This window comes from Condylura cristata, unplaced genomic scaffold (genome assembly GCF_000260355.1).
Source record: "Condylura cristata isolate star-nosed mole 26May11 unplaced genomic scaffold, ConCri1.0 scaffold00025, whole genome shotgun sequence".
Taxonomy (NCBI): Eukaryota; Metazoa; Chordata; class Mammalia; order Eulipotyphla; family Talpidae; genus Condylura; species Condylura cristata.
In genome coordinates this window covers 11,008,403-11,016,909 of record NW_004567126.1, presented here as the reverse complement: position 1 = coordinate 11,016,909, position 8,507 = coordinate 11,008,403, and the positions used below count along the sequence as shown (strand labels likewise).

Here is an 8,507-nt window from a genome sequence, read left to right as displayed (position 1 = left end):
GATTCCTTTTATATATTTCTCTTGCCTAACTGCTCTACCAAGGACTTTGTTTATTACCAATACTATGTTTATTAGTAATGGTGAGTGTGGACACCTTTATCTTGTACTAGATCTTAGAAAAAAAGCTTTTAGTCTTTAACCAGTGAGTCAAATGTCAGTCAAATATTTGTTATACATAATCTTTGCTATATTGAGATATGTTCCATCTATTTGCATTTTTGTGTTTTATTATAAATTAATGTTGAATCTTATCAAATTAATGTTGAATCTTAGCAAATGCTTTCTCTACATCTACTAATATAATCATGCTTTTTATCTTTCCTTTGTTGAATTATACCAATTAATTTTCAGATGTTGAACCATGTTGTGTCCCTTAAATAAGTTCCACTTGCTCGTGATGTCTATATCCCATCCCTCATTCATGAGGGGCAATAATGGAGATCCATCTTCTGGAATTACTTCCCACTGAATAGAGACAGAGATTTGGGGGTCCAGGGAGGAGTGGAATCTTTCACCAGTTAACCGGAGATATGACTGTCACAGTCATAATTAGTTGGAAGTTTTAACGTCTCCAGCCTTCTTGTGACAAAGGGAACTATAATCCAGGAGACTAGGTTCAAGGATCAAAAGAAGTAAGTATATGTTAGCAATAATGACCAGGGTACCAAGTAAGGTTCCCATCCATCCAAACCAGTTAGAAAAGACTTTGTTTATAATAGAAGTATAGGGTCAGGATTCAGTTTTCCCAAGGTGCCAGATCTCGGGTAGTCCCATCCTTTCTCTGTATTTCTGTTTCCATTCAACCTTGAAGCTCAGGTCAAAATTGTTGCTATGACTCATCTATAAATACAAACCTCAGAGAGTTTTTTTTTTTCCTTTTGTGCCACTTAAGACCTCAGAGCAACTTGGCCATAGCATTATGTAGAGTCCAAGATTATGTTTTCTCACCACACTCACCACCAAATGTTCAGTGATGTTCCATCCCAGACTAAATCAAGCCCTTCGGTCCCTTCCCTTTCACCTCCTTCCCATCTGGGAACCACCTTTCTTTGTTGTCAGAATCTAAAGTTTTGTTTTTGTTTTCTGTATGAGTAGTGAGTAAAATCAAACAGCATTTATGATATGTTCATGTGTTTCTTCATTTCTATTTTCCATGGATTGCAATAGGGAGACTCCTTTTCTTTTATTTAAAAAAAAAAAGGCGGGGCCCTTCTACAAGAAACTTTTATCTAGGATCTCTAGGTGTTTACTATTTCACAGACTGCTGCCTCTCTACCTGTTCAGATGGCTGGGGCACTGGTGTCAATACAGGATAACTCACAGCAGAGGTCTCTTGCAGTGAGCATCAGATTCAAGCTCCCCACAGTGCTACAGGTTCCTTAATTTTTTTTGTTTGAATACACCACCATCCCCTCTCCTAGTCAAATCCTTAGGCAAAATGTCTCATGTAGTCTCATACCAGTCTCAACTTGTAGGCTGTGACTGAACACTAGATGTATAACTGAGCAAGGACTATAGTTGAGATAAGGCTACAAGTCAGGAATTGTTCTTTTCCTTTTCAAGTACAGAAACTTACCCTGGGGTGCTTGCTCCTACTATTAAGATACAGCACTTCAGTTCTGTTTAATGAGAGTGTTCCATTGTCTCAGCCTGGGCTCTGGTGGGTATAAAGTAGGTGTGTTGAACAGCACAGCCTCAGGCTGCAAATAATAACCTCATCTACGAGGACGCAGCTGATCTGATATGGCTCTCCCTACCAGTTCCAGCTCCAGCTGTTCTAGATTGTGAGCCTCAAGTTCAAGTTAGTAATAATCATCACTGTACCCTTACTACTACAGTTCTCTAGTAGGGCACCCTCTGTCTTGTATGCCAACTCTGTGTAGCCCCTTTTCCATGCAATGCCCAATTTCCACGTGATTGTGGGCATGTGCCCCCTGTGTTAGCAACAGCAAAGGAACTCTATGCATCACTGCCCCCCTCTTTGGGTTGCACTGTCCTAGTATTACTGAAAACACAGTTTAACTACACCTTTTCCTATCCCGCTTCTGCTGTACCATTGTTCCTAATGCATTTGATGGCTATCTTTTTTTTTAAATCTATATTAGGTGTTGCCTTTTTTATTGTAATTTGTGAATATGTGGAAGAAGCAAGCCAAATGTCTTCACTCTGTTGTCATCTTGTTGGATTCTGACTGACAGGATGTTGAAAAGTCACACAAAACGTACAGTGCTATTCATTTTGAACCACTCCATCGCTCTTAAGTCCAGTTCCTCACAGAGTCTCTTTCAGTGCCGTGGCCGATTAAAAATTCTGCAAAGGGAGCCTCCGTGGTGGCACAGACAGGTAAGCCACAGCACTATGAAGCTCTCTGTCACCACCACAGCACGACTTTGATATCTGGCCAGGGAGGTGACCCGCATGGCGTAGCAGACCTCTCCTGTCTTGTCCGAAGCTCCCCTCAGCAGTATATTTCAGTAGATCTACCTGTTCGTCTCCCCACTGTCTCTGATGAATGTTCTCATCCCTCAAACGTCTGGCATGTACCCCAACTCTTGTATGCATACAGAAGTGGGGTACAAGCCAGAGATGCAGAGGCAGTGAGAGTCCTCACCAGAGACAGAGTGGGGAGCAGAACAGGCTGACTGACGAAGTACACTGCTGAGGGTGCAGCAGGCGGGTCAGGAGAGGTCTGCCGGGCCATGTGGATCACCTTTGGGGCAGGGGATCAAACTCTTTTTTTAAAATGCTGCAAAGACTACATGTAAGATAATTAGTGTGGCAAACTATACTTCCCACTATTCAGCTAGTCATGAGGCCACAGTTGGAAGAGTTGTCATATGTCACTCTGTCTATATTCCCTCACAGTCTCACCAGATCTTCAGCTAGGAACACACTTCTGAAACATTAATTACTTCTCTCCTGTCTCCCTCCTGTCCAATATTATTTCCATGTGGTAACCAGGGTCCTTTCTATACCTTTCCTATATATCCTCATATGTACCCACACATGCACATATCACTTAAGTGTGTGCATGTATAACATGATTTCATTACTGTGAAACATAAAGAAAAAAGGAATATAAGCTAGACCTAATAAATACATTCAGAACAATGTGAGTGTACTTAATGTGAGTATACTTAATAATGTGAGTGTACTTAAGGCCACTGTCATGTACAACTAAAATAGTAAATTTTATGTTACATGTATTTTACCACACACACACAAATCAAAAACCTTCACCATTCTGCAATTTTTTTTTACTTTAGCAATACATTATGACTACTTTTCTGGTCAGTAAGTATATGTTTAACTCATTCTTTTTTTTTTTTTACTATTTTATTTCTTTCTTTTTAATAACTTATAGTATGTCACAGAAAGGCCATGCTCTACTGTATTTAAGTATTCTCACATTGACAGAAATTTGCTATTATAAACAATATCATCACAATCTGTAAGGGCAATAGGAAACATTAGTTCTGTACAATGGAGCTTTCAAACTGATTACTGAGCAAAGTAAATGGTCTATTTAGATGATCCTTAAATCCATCTTCAATTTTTGTTTGTTCATGGTATAATGCAGAGGGCAGTTCTCAATTAGTTCTGCATTAGTTAGGATATAGATTTGGCTCCATGTAACTAAATCCCCCAAGAACTATGATTTATACAGGATCTCACTTTCTCTTTCACATAACTGAAGGGAGATGGGCATTTTCAGACTGATATAAAGACCACTGCATGAAATCATCCAAGAATCCAGGTTTCTTTTGTCCTCTTTCACCACCATTCATTTTTGTGACCCACATGTCACATCCACAATCCAGTGGGCAGGAGAAACAGGAAGAAGGTGGGCGCCTTTCTTTCAGGACACCACCAGACATTGCCTAGAACACTTCCACTCACAGCTGGTCATCCTCAACTTAGTCACATCCTAATGAAAAAGCAAGCCAGTAAAAAAAAAAATAATAAGCCAGTACTTATTCTGAGTGACCATGTGTTCAATCAGTACCACAAAGGCCAATGGAGGATTAGAATGAGCAGCTCCGAGATAAGATCTTCCAAAAGAATAGACAATTATACCAGCAATATGTATAAATAAATCACTTCCCGGTGAATTAAAATGTTATCTTTGCATTTATCAAAGCCTACACATAATTGAATATTTTTCTGGATGCTAGTTGGTTCCACTTTTGCATTAAAATAGCTTTATGTTGTTAGTTGTTCTTATTGCATTATTTTATAGTTATTGATGTTTATCTTTATCTTTTAGTAACTGTTTCATTTAAGCTATTTGACTTTTATTATTTTTAAGATCAAGTTAAAGACCCTGAAGCTTATTTTGTAAAAACTGGTTTGTTCTGGCATCTGGGTACTATAACAGGATGAACATATGATTTTCTTAGTTCTCATTCTTCAATAATAAGCAGCATTTCTACCCACCAGTAACTATAACTAAAAGGTTACACATCTGTCTCATCATCATAACCTTCCTTAGAGGAAAATCTGGCCATAGTAGGGAAAACAGAGAAATTTGTCCCAGGATAACAGGCACCCAGAACTCCACCTTCTCATCTATTTCAAAAACAACAGATGTAAGCAGGCTCTGAATGAAAACTGCTAATTAAATACATGCCCAACTTGATGAAAACTAGAGCATATTCTCCCAGCTCAAGGCTCCCGCACATTAGCCACCTGAAGTGTGTGATGCAATTGCATCAACATGTGAAGTGTGTGGTGCTATCAACCTTGTGAGTGACACCAGTGACTCTGTCATCATCTCTTTCCATCAGTTCTCAGACACTGTTCCGTAAAGGAAAGGTTTGCTCAGGTGTGTGTTATCCTCAGAAGTGCCTTTCCTTTGACGTTATAGAAAAGCCATTTGATCAAAAAAAGCAGCACTTGGGATCCCCTCTCCTTCCACCCTGCAAGTGTATATATCTTTGCATTTCCTTTAAAAACCTAAATCCAGTATGTCTTCCAGGAAGCTCTTCCCGGTTTCTGGTGCCCTCTGCAGTGGAATATGTTGGACAACATTCTACAGGTTCTCAATTCCTACTTGCCCAGGTGACCTAAGAAGCTTTCAGCAAGTACCCTGACAGCTCAACTCCCTCAGATTCTTAGCAGATCTAAGAGGCAGCCTTTGTTTGCTCTTACATTCTTTTAACTGCCAGAGGGAATACGAACAACAGCAGGGTGAGAAAGTATTCGACTGGGCCACGCCCTTACCTTACAGAGGGCTTGAGACCACCTGATACTACAAATCAATCAATCAATCAATCAATCAATCAATCAATCAATCAGGCATTCCTGGGCAGGAAGCATGCTCCTTCAGGCCAGGAACGTGCTTCGTCTGGTAGTCTATCACCAGCATTTTGAACTATGCCTAGCAGATGCTAGGTCTTTGAATAAATGAATGTGAATGAGTGAATGAATCCATGGACGCCAAACTTAGAAGACTGGATTCTGGTCCAGATATGACACAGAGCCTTGCTTCGCGGAAGGTGGTCGGTGACTAGCCTGCAAGCCTGTTTGGCCAAAGTGATTGCAGCGCTTGGGAAATAGTCTTCCCGCCGGCGGCCTCGACCCTGGTCCTCCCGCCTCTCAGGCTTTGTAATAGCTCTGCATCACCCTCCTTGGTACCCGGGAACAGGTCTCCGAAAGAGCACACGCCCTAAGGAGTGTCCGGACCAGAGGACATCTCGGCCAGAGAGCCATGGGCGTGTAGGCTTTGGAGACCGGAGGTGCAGCAAGCGGGCGGCGGCGAGGAGGTGTGGTGAGGGCGGAAAGCCGGCTGGGGGCCCGGCCCTGCCCGGGCGGGCGGGGAGCTCTCACCTGCGGGGTGGTGGCTGCACTCGGAGCGCGACGGCAGGGACAGCGGACGGCGCGAGGCGCAGGTCTGGCACGGCTGCGAGCGGGGACCCGGTTTAATGTGGGTGCGGGGCTCGGACTAGGAGGGGTTCAGATGGGAAGGGGGCGCCAACAGGTAGGCGGCTCCCACCTTAAGGAGGCTGGGTGGGACTGGGAGGGAGACTCGAAAGAGGAACGCGGTTCGGAGGAGGCGGCTGGGAGGGGCGGGAGCTTGGACCCCCAGGGCGGTGGAACCGGAAGAGGGGCTCGGACGAGTCGGGGGCGCGGACCGGAAGGGAGTTAGGATGGGGTGGCGAACTCGGAGGAGGGAGCATCGGGCAGGGCAGGGGAGTTTGGACTGAGGAGGCGGGAGGAGCCGGAGCCCTGTCGGGACTGGGGCCCGGCGTACCCCGGGGCTTCCACCGCACAGGTGTCCTGTCGCTGGTGGTCCAGGAATTGGTATCCTGAGTCTCCAGCCAGTCAGGTCCACTGCGTTGCAGGTGGAGCAGAACTTGGGTACTTTCAGTCCCAGGTCTCCATTGCGCCCCGAGAGTCCAAGGACCCTCTGCTGTGGGGACTCTAGTCTGGCCCAGAGACCAAAGCTGTCCTCTGTGTGCTCCACCTGGCAGTGGGCATGTATATCCCGAAGGTCTCTTAGTATCAGTGCCAATCCTCAAATACACGAGCCAGATACTGTCCTTAGGCCAGGAAACCTGGACACTAAGCTAGTAAGAGACCATGGACTGATAAAGTCCCTTGAGCTATTTATTCAGCTTCTCTTAAAAAGCCAGTGGGTAGGAAAGCAGTCTGGAGCAAAGAGGTAATAGGATTAGCAGTGGTTGGAGAGGGTTAAGGTGGACTTACAAATCGTTTTAGGTGCCTATGTCTAGGTCTCCAGGGATTACCTATGAAGAAATGATGTAGGTCTGGCTGTAAGCTTTGTGTTAAGCAAAGGGAACCTATTGCTTTATGAAAAAGTCATTTAAATTTTTTTAGTTAGGCACCTACCTCTTCTGAAAGTCGCACGAATGGCCATTTCCTTCACATTCTCTTCCTCCTTTTCCTAGTGGCTGCCATTTTCTTCCTCATCTCTCACCTTGTGAACTTGCCCCACCCACCGCTGTTTGGCTCATAAAGTGGCTGGAGAACTTACCAGTATTTTTACATTGTTTAAAGTGTGGCTTATTGGTAACATGTACTGTTTTTAACCCGATATGCTCCTGACTTACAGAGTGGGATGACCAGTAAGTAAGGTGGCGCCGGTACTGTGTCAGGTTTAGTTCTTCCTGACTGAGAGTGGCAACTCGGTAATGATTTCCTTACACTCTGTTCCACACTTTCTGGGAAAGACATGAAGTTGATATTAAAGCTTTATAAAAGAGGGTCCCTTGATTTTATAAGGGTGAAGCATTGTTTCAGTTGTGCATAATTTGTTCTGGTTTTCTGGGAGCCAGAGGGCTTTGATTTCCTCTTCTACCATGGGAGGTGCAAATACTACCTCCTCTTATTTATCTCATGCTGTTCATTTTCCCAATTCTGTGGCTCCTCCCTCTCTCTTTCCATGGATGTTGGTTGTGATGGCCCAGGTGAACTACTGAATCTGGTGTTTGGCAGCAGTGATTCCCCAGTTTATCCGTGGCTATGTTTGTTGTCTAATCATAGCAAACAGCAATTTGAGTTAGTCAGGATTTGGCATGGGCTGAGCAAGGGAAGGAGGCCAGAGAATAACTTCTTTTAGCCCCCCTACCACCTTCAAGTTATCGTCAGTGCACAGGGCTAATTGGTCAAAATGCAGGTACTAATGGTGTTGGTCATAATCAAAGGATTATTTCTTTTCCTCAAACTTATCTGCTTGTTAAACATGGGTTAGTGCAGTTTTACCATATGTGAAGCCGCTCCCATAGTCAAAGTTCCTGTTTATTGCAAAACGTTTTTATAATTGCAGGTAGAAGAAGGCACAACTCTGTCATCAACTAATGGATGTATATATAGACAGACTTCAGTTCATTTGTTTCTATAGATAAATTATTAGATTAGAACTACCCATAATGCTATGCGGTATTGCCTATAAACATTCCAAGGCTACAGGCAAGGGTTGTAACCCCCACACTTCACTTAAATTCAGCTCCGTTCTCCCCCAAATCTTTATTACTACTGGCTAAAAATAAACAAGTTATTTGCATTTTAGTTGGTTTTGTTTCCCTTTTCTACTCTTGTATAAAAATTCAGTGGGTCACAGGTACACTGCCAGAGGGAAAAGGAAACTCAAAAGATCAGTCTTATGTGACGAAGATCTAAATGAAAGATATCAATGCACACTCATGTGTTTCCTTTGCAGAATTTAAATGTGTCATTACTAATAAATTGCTAACATAAGTCACTTGAGTGCTTTATAAAGTAAAGATGATTTCCAGAAGCAGCATTGTGAAGAGGAATAGTCCTGTTCATAAATGAGGAGACTGAAATTTAGAGACACTGAGTAACAGCTGATAGAACAAGGACTCAAGCCAGAATTCCTTCCCAACATCCTGCTCCCTCCTGATGCTTATTTTATTTGGGGTTGGAGGTGAAGGGGTAGGCAGGTGTTGGTAATTTGTTTTCCCTAATAATTTATTTAATATATTCTCTGACTCTCATAATCCAAATTTAGAAACATATATATA

General features: G+C 43.1%; 1 protein-coding gene across 1 annotated transcript in view; it reads left to right on the top strand.

Moving 5' to 3' along the window:
• The first annotated feature begins 5,773 nt into the window (after positions 1–5,773).
• The window catches only part of TMEM45B (transmembrane protein 45B), a 25,003-nt gene continuing 22,269 nt past the window's right edge, over positions 5,774–8,507 (top strand). Inside the window, exon 1 of the mRNA XM_004689098.2 lies at positions 5,774–5,891. The gene's annotated coding sequence lies outside the window, so the exon portion shown is untranslated. The remainder of the gene's footprint in view (positions 5,892–8,507) is intronic.